The sequence below is a fragment of the Gossypium hirsutum genome, chromosome A01, assembly GCF_007990345.1.
Source record: "Gossypium hirsutum isolate 1008001.06 chromosome A01, Gossypium_hirsutum_v2.1, whole genome shotgun sequence".
Lineage (NCBI taxonomy): Eukaryota > Viridiplantae > Streptophyta > Magnoliopsida > Malvales > Malvaceae > Gossypium > Gossypium hirsutum.
In genome coordinates, this window is record NC_053424.1 from 28367580 (window position 1) to 28375327 (window position 7748).

A 7748-nucleotide genomic window follows, 5' to 3' on the forward strand; every position below is an offset into this window, starting at 1 on the left:
ATAACCAGCAAGTCCTAGAAAACTTCAGACTTCAGAAACATTCTTTCAAGGTTTCCAATCAAGTATAGCTGAAATTTTTTGCTCGGATCAACTCAAATACCCAATGCTGATACCACATGACCCATAAAAATAATTTCATTTAACCAGAACTCACATTTACTGAATTTCGCATACAACTACTTATCTCGCAAAGTCTACAACACATGTCTCAAATGTTCAGCATGTTCAGCTTCATCACGAGAGTAGATCAAAATGTCATTGATACGTGATATTCGCAACAGGATTTAAAAATTTATAATTAATCGTTCTTGAAACTAACTATTATCACGATGAAGGTAAGTGTACCTATCGAACTGTAGTATAGCTTTAGCAAGACCGGATTGTCAAACCTAAAGGAACCAAGATTACTAGTAATTACTTTCTTTTTATTATCTAGCCTAAAAATTAAGGGATTTGTTTATCAAACCTAATTAACTAAATTAAGGGTGCACAGAGAGAAAATTGGGGAAAAGCTTTTAGGAAAACTCGATTGATTAAGACAATACCCAAGGAAAAATCCACCTAGACTTCACTTGTTATTTGACTCTGAATTAGACAATTTATTCATTTGACTTGATCCGCAGAAATTCCTAAGTTATATTATTATCTCTCTCGAGACTAATAACGTCTAACCTTAGGTTGATTAATTGAAATCTCTTTCTAATTAACACCCTAGTGTTGCATTAACTTGTTCTATGAACTCCCTTATTAGGTTTCACCCTAATCTGGCAAAATCTTGTCACCCTATCTCTAGGCGTGCAATTAACTCTGCTTAATTACGAAAAATACACTCTTAGAAAGGGACTTTTACTCCTCTGAAGAAGCGCATTAACTTGAATCAATATCCTAGAATATTAAAACAAGAATTAAGAACACATAATTAAGAACAAGTCAAATATTTATCATACAATTCAGATAATAATAACAAGATCCGTTTTAGGTTTCATTCCCCTTAGGTATTTAGGGGGTTTAGTTCATAATTATGAAAGACAACATCTCAGAAGAATAAGGATAACAAAACATAAAGAAAACCCAAAACTCCTGAAAAAATTTGAAGGAAGATCTTCAGTCTTGATGATGAATCCAGCTTCTGAAATGGATCAATTGGCTTTCCTTAAGTAATTCCTTGCCTCCTACTGTCTGTTCTCCTCTTCTAAGTGCCTCCTCAGGTGTTTAAATAGGCTTTAGAATGCCTAAAAGCCCTCAAAAGTGCCCTTCTCTGAATAGGACTATACTTGGGTTCGACAGTGACACGCCCGTGTGACACGCTCGTGTACGATTGCTTCAGACTATGGTCAAGGCTGTTAAATAGGCATGGGCGTGTGGTCTACCCGTGCAAGTCGTGCTTTGATTCTTCCAAATGGACACGGCTATGTGGCCTACCCATGTGAGGACGTCCAGGCCGTGTTGATTTCCCATATTGGCCCATTTTCTCCGTTTTTGGCCCGTTTCTCGCTCTTTTTACTCTCCTATGCTCACCTAATTATAAAACATGAAATTAAGGGATTAGGAGCATCGAATTCACCAAATCTAAGGAGAAATCATCCATAAATGTGCTAACCATGGGATAAAAATATGTATAAATTACGGTTTATCAAATACCCCTACGCTTAAGCGTTTGCTTGTCCTCAAGCAAAATCTTCAACTCACGATCAAAATAAATTCTTCTCGACTTATAATCCCTATCAATAATATCTCAAAATAAGCCATAAGTAATCATATATTGAGAATTCAACTAGAAGAACATCAAAGTTTCAAACATTCCAAGTTGAGCATTTTATCACGAAAACATAGGTGTCTCCTCTCATTTAAGTGATTACCTTTGATTCAAAATATCACAAAGTTTAACATCCTCACTAAAGATTCACTCAAATCACTCGAGGTGTTTAAGGATAATAAATGAAGCACTCGTTGGTCAATATGAAAAGTTACTCCCGTAGGCTTACATGAAAATCAAATCTCCACCACTATATATTGAATTGATACGTCAATCAAAAGGTCTTTAGAGGGTTGTACCGTTGCTTTGGTTAGGGGGTGTGGTCACAAGCTAAAAGAAAAAGTTAAAATTGAGATTGAATTGAAAAACTACCTAACTAGAAAAATAACTAATCATTAATTGAATGCAAGTGAGCTTCTTCTCAGAATATAGAATTAACACTTATTGAAAAACGACGAATTACTACTAATATATATATATATGTATTGTTTTTTTAAGAACCAGCCAAATAACATAGGCTATCTATCAAAAATAAAACACAGCTAAGCAATTTATTAAAATCAAATCTCGACAACAATAGGGATCAAATTAATTTAGGGGATTTCAACAATAATGGGTTAAGGGGTAATGTTGAAGATAAATCAATGAATGGGTTGTAAGGCTCAAGGGGGTTCACTAGGGGTAAATTGTGAAGGTAGGCTTTTATGGAGTGAGTGGGTTAAACATAAGTGCCTTTATCATCTCGACGTATCAAATCAAAGGTGTGGTCTTGACATGCATAATCAGGCGAGTTTTAGAATAACAAATCAATATTGACGCACTCAAAGCAACAATACAAGTGAGCATGAAAGAAATAATAGATGCTCTTAAAGGTTTTAAGATCTCACAAAAATTATGACTTTTTGATGTTAAACCTGTGAATTTCAACTCAAGATAATACCTGAACTTGGGGAAACAACCTAAAAATTTTTAAAACTCAAAAATCAACTTATCATGCTTGATTCTCTAATTCCTTAAAGTTTAAACCATCAATGCATACATTCCTATATTTCAATTCAAGACATATTAATAGAAAATCATAAATCAATCAAAATTCATTCTAATAATGATATGAGAAGATCACATGAGAATAAGACAAAATTTAGGGATTTTTCTAATAATGATATAAAGGACCCCCCATACTTAAGATATACATTGCCCTCAATGTACAAAGTTAGATTTATTGCATTATATAGATATAAGATCATAAGATAGGGAGAGGAGTGAGACTTCCTGAATGATGAATGGAATCCTTGAATTGGAGTTATGGAGATTAATCGGCCAAGGCAATGATAAGATTGGAGGGGGATACTCCGGTGGTGGTAGACGTTGGGTTCCACAACCACCGTGTCCAACGAATGGGTTAATGTGGTGGTCGGGTAGGACATGGTAGTCGTGGAGAACCTTTTCCAGCTTTGGAGCTCTCTATAACTGTGGTAGAATCAGGAACTTCTTTTAGGAAATATAAAGAAGCATAATTACTCGTAAAGAAATAGCCGAAAAAATTATAAAATCTCAAGATAAAATAAAATAGTATTAAAGGGAAATAAAAAGTAGTTTTAACATATAAATAAAGATAAAAATAAAATAAAATAAAATAAAAAATGTAAAAATAATAGGTGCTTATAAAGAAATTGAGGCACACGGCCGTGCCCAGCCCGTGCGTTTCATGGTTTTCAAAATTGGGTGCATTAGTGCATACGGGCATGTTGCACGGCCGTGTCATTCTTCCTTCGCTTCTCTCACACCCGTGTATGTAGGTGCACGCCCGTGATGTTTTGACGGGCTCGACCACAGTCGGTGGGCACGAGCTGTGTACGCCCATATTAATTTGCCAGGTTTACCCACGGCCATGTCGCACGGCCATGGCAACATATCGAATCCCGTCTTGGGGAAACATTTTTGTTCTGTTTCCATACGGCCGTATCGCATGGCCGTGTTGCCCCCCGTGGTATGAACACAACCTAAGGCACGCCCATGTGCCTTGCCGTCTGGATTAGAAAACTTGTGTTTCAAAGACTTAGTTAGTGATTAGATGTTAAAAACTAAAGTTTTAAAGAAATCAATACTGTTAGTGCTCGGGTTGCCTCTTGAGAAGCACTTATTATAGTCTAAGCTCGATTTACCTCGATTTAACATAGTCATAGTGGTTCGAGGAGTTTACACTCCTCATCTTGGCTATCAATTTCATCAAAATAAGGTTTTAGATGAGTATTATTTACCTTGAACGTACCGAATTTGGCATGAATTACCTCGACTGTGCCGTATGGGAAAATGCTAAGTACCGTAAGAGGGATTTCTCCATTAGGTTCAGAGGTTGCAATCCGAGGGTCTGCTGCATCTAGTAGTACTTTGTCTCCAACTTTAAGTTGATTTAGTGAGATATTGAGCTCGTCATGGCGTGGTTTTGGTTTATCGTGTGTCCTTGGCTTATCTCTCTACCATTCATCTAGTTCTTAAACTCGTAGCCTTCGTTCTTCATAGATAGGTCCCTGGTCGTTACTCGAACAAGGATCATGTGTGCTCTTCGAACCTTGTTTTCTGCACTTAGGGTTTTACCACATGATTAGTATTAGTAGTATGATTTATACAATCACCCTCGATATTTGATGTGTTACTTGAATTATGAGCTTGAAGAGTGATTATTTCATCACCCACACGAAGTGTGAGTTCACTTGTATGAACATCAATTATCGTTCTAGCAGTTGCTAAAAAGGGCCTCCCTAAAATTAAAGGCACGTTACTATCCTCCTCTATGTCTAGAATAACAAAATCAACTGGGAATATAAATTTGTCAATTATAACGAGTACATCTTCAATAATACCCCTAGGAAATTTGATTGTTTTATCTACTAATTGAATGCTCATCCTAGTTTGTTCGAGTTTCCCAAGACCTAGTTGCTTAAACATTTTATAAGGCATGACATTGATACTAGCCCCTAAATCAACCAAAGCATTATTAACATCTAAGCTACCAATTAAACAAGGAATCATAAAACTCCCTGGATCTTTCAATTTTTTGGCTAGGTTGTTCTGTAGAATGGCTAAGTAAACTACATTTAACTCCTCATGTGAAGTTTCATCCAACTTCCATTTAATTGCTAAAAGCTCCTTTAAGAATTTGACTGCGTTTGGCATCTACAAAAGAGCTTCAATAAACAGTAAGTTAATGTGTAATTTCTTTAATAGTTTAAGGAATTTACCAAATTTTTCATCTGTGTGGTCTTTCCTTGTCGCATTGAGGTATGATACATGTGGTTTATACTCTTTACTTACCTGTTTTTGGTCATTGTGGTCCACCTCACCTTTACCTTTACTTACCACAATTTCTTGCCTCGGTTCTGGTTCAGGTGTAACTAACCCTTCCTCATCCTAAATGGTAATTGCATTGAGTTGCTCTCTTGGGTTAGATTCAGTGTTACTCGGTAGGCTACCTTGTGGTTGTTCAAACATCAATTTAGCGAGCTAGCCTATCTGAGTTTCGAGCCCTTGGATCGATGCTTGCTGATTCTTAAGTCTTGTCTCGATATTCTAAAAATAAGTTTCTGACACCGAGATGAATTTTGTTAGCATCTCCTCAAGGTTCAGCTTTTCTCTTGATGGCAAGGTGGTTGTTGGAAGCCTAGAGGTAGTGGTGGTCTTTGATTCCCTTGGCCTCCCCATGAGAAATTTGGGTGGTTCCTCCATCCTGCATTTTAAGTGTTACTATAGGGATTATTTTGAGGTCGAGGATTATTACCCATATAATTTAATTGCTCGTTTTCCGTGTTGTGACCATAAGGTGGGTATTTTGAATTGCTCGTTCCTCCTTCACTTGCATTGCATTGCATTACTGGGTGAACCTATGATGAACCAAGAAAATCACCGATTTTTCTATTCAAAAGTTCTACCTGATTAGAGAGCATGGTGACTGAATCGACGTTAAAAACGTCGGCTGCTTTCGTTGTCTTTGTCCTCATGACTTGCCAATGATAACTATTTAGTGACATCTCTTCTATAAATTCATAAGCATCCTCAGGTGTCTTATTATTGATAGTCCCACCAGTGGCTGCGTCAACCATCTGTCTAGTTGAAAGATTTAGACCATTGTGAAAAGTTTGAACCTGTAGCCAGAGTGGTAACCCATGGTGAGGGCACCTTCTCAACAGATCCTTGTATCTATCCCATGCATTGTAGAGTGTTTCTAGATCCATCTACACAAAAGAAGAGATATCATTCTTTAATTTAGCCATTTTAGCTCGTGGAAAATATTTTAGTAAAAACTTTTTGGTCATTTGTTCCCAAGTAGTGATTCGTGGTAACGAGTTCAACCACTGTTTAGCTTTGTTTCTCAGTGAAAAGGGAAACAACCGAAGGCATATGGTATCATCAGAAATGTGATTGATTTTAAATGTGTTGCAAAACTCTAGAAAATTCGCCAACTGATTGTTTGGATCCTTATCTTGCAAACCATCAAACTGAACAAATTGTTGTATCATTTGAATCATGTTAGGTTTCAGTTCAAAATTATTTGCAGTAATAGCAGGCCTAACTATACTTGACTTAGTTCCTGTTAAATTTGGTTTAGCATAATCATACATAGTGCATGGAGTGTGATACTGATTTACTAGATCAGCGGAAATTGCAGGAGGTGGCGGATTTTCCTGATTTTCAGCCATCTCCTCGGTAGTGGTTTTAATACCGTCCTCTTGCTCTTTCTCTATGTATCTTAAGCTTCACCTTATTTCTCTTCGGTTTCTACGAGTTGTGCGATCAATCTCACTATCAAAAAGTAATGGTCCTAACGGGTTTCTTCTGGTCATAAACTAGAAAAACCTGTTAGAAGCGAATAAAAGAGAAAATTAGAAAAGAAAATAAAAATTTCAATTTCATATAAAGTAAAATGGCTAAAGTAATAAAAATTGAGTGTTCCTAATATCTGAGTTCCCCGGCAACGGCGCCAAAAACTTGATACGTGATATTCGCGACAGGTTTAAAAATTTATAATTAATCGTTCTTGAAACTAAATATTATCACGATGAAGGCAAGTGTACCTATCGAACAGTAGTATAGCTTTAGCAAGACCAGATTGTTGAACCTAAAAGAATCAAGAGTACTAGTAATTACTTTCTTTTTATTATCTAGCCTAAAAATTAAGGGATTTGTTTATCTAACCTAATTAACTAAAATAAGGGTGCACAGAGAAAAAATTGGGGAAAAGTTATTGGGAAAACTCGATTGATTAAGACAATACCCAAGGAAAAATCCACCTAGACTTCACTTGTTATTTGACTCTGAATCAGAGATTTATTCATTTGACTTGATCCGTAGAAATCCCTAAGTTATATTATTATCTCTCTCGAGACTAATAACGTCTAACCTTAGGTTGATTAATTGAAATCTCTTTCTAATTAACACCCTAGTGTTGCATTAACTCATTCTATGGACTCCTTTATTAGGTTTCACCCTAATTCGACAAAATCTTGTCACCCTATCTCTAGGCATGCAATCAACTCTGCTTAATTACGACAAATGTACTCTTAGACAGAGACTTTTTCTCCTCTAAATAAGCACATTAACTTGAATCAATATCCTAGAATATTAAAACAAGAATTAAGAACACATAATTAAGACCAAGTCAAATATTTATCATACAATTCAGATAATAATAACAAGATCCGTCTTAGGTTTCATTCCCCTTAGGTATTTAGGGAGTTTAGTTCATAATTATGAAAGACAACATCTCAAAAGAATAATGATAAGAAAACATAAAGAAAATCCAAAACTCCTAAAAGAAATTGAAGGGAGTTCTTCAGTCTTGACGATGAATCTGGCTTCTGAGATGGATCAATCGGCTTCCCATGAGTAATTCCTTACCTCCTACTCTTTGTTCTCCTCTTTTAAGTGCCTCCTCAGGTGTTTAAATAGGCTTTAGAATGCCTAAAAGCCCTCAAAAGTGCTCTTTTTCGAATAG

At 36.2% G+C, this 7748-nt stretch overlaps 1 non-coding gene across 1 annotated transcript; it reads left to right on the forward strand.

Moving 5' to 3' along the window:
* Window positions 1-5914: 5914 nt before the first annotated feature.
* Window positions 5915-6021, forward strand: LOC121206525 (small nucleolar RNA R71). Its single transcript, XR_005901566.1, has one exon. It is a non-coding gene; the product is annotated as a small nucleolar RNA R71 (small nucleolar RNA).
* The last annotated feature ends 1727 nt before the right edge of the window (window positions 6022-7748 follow it).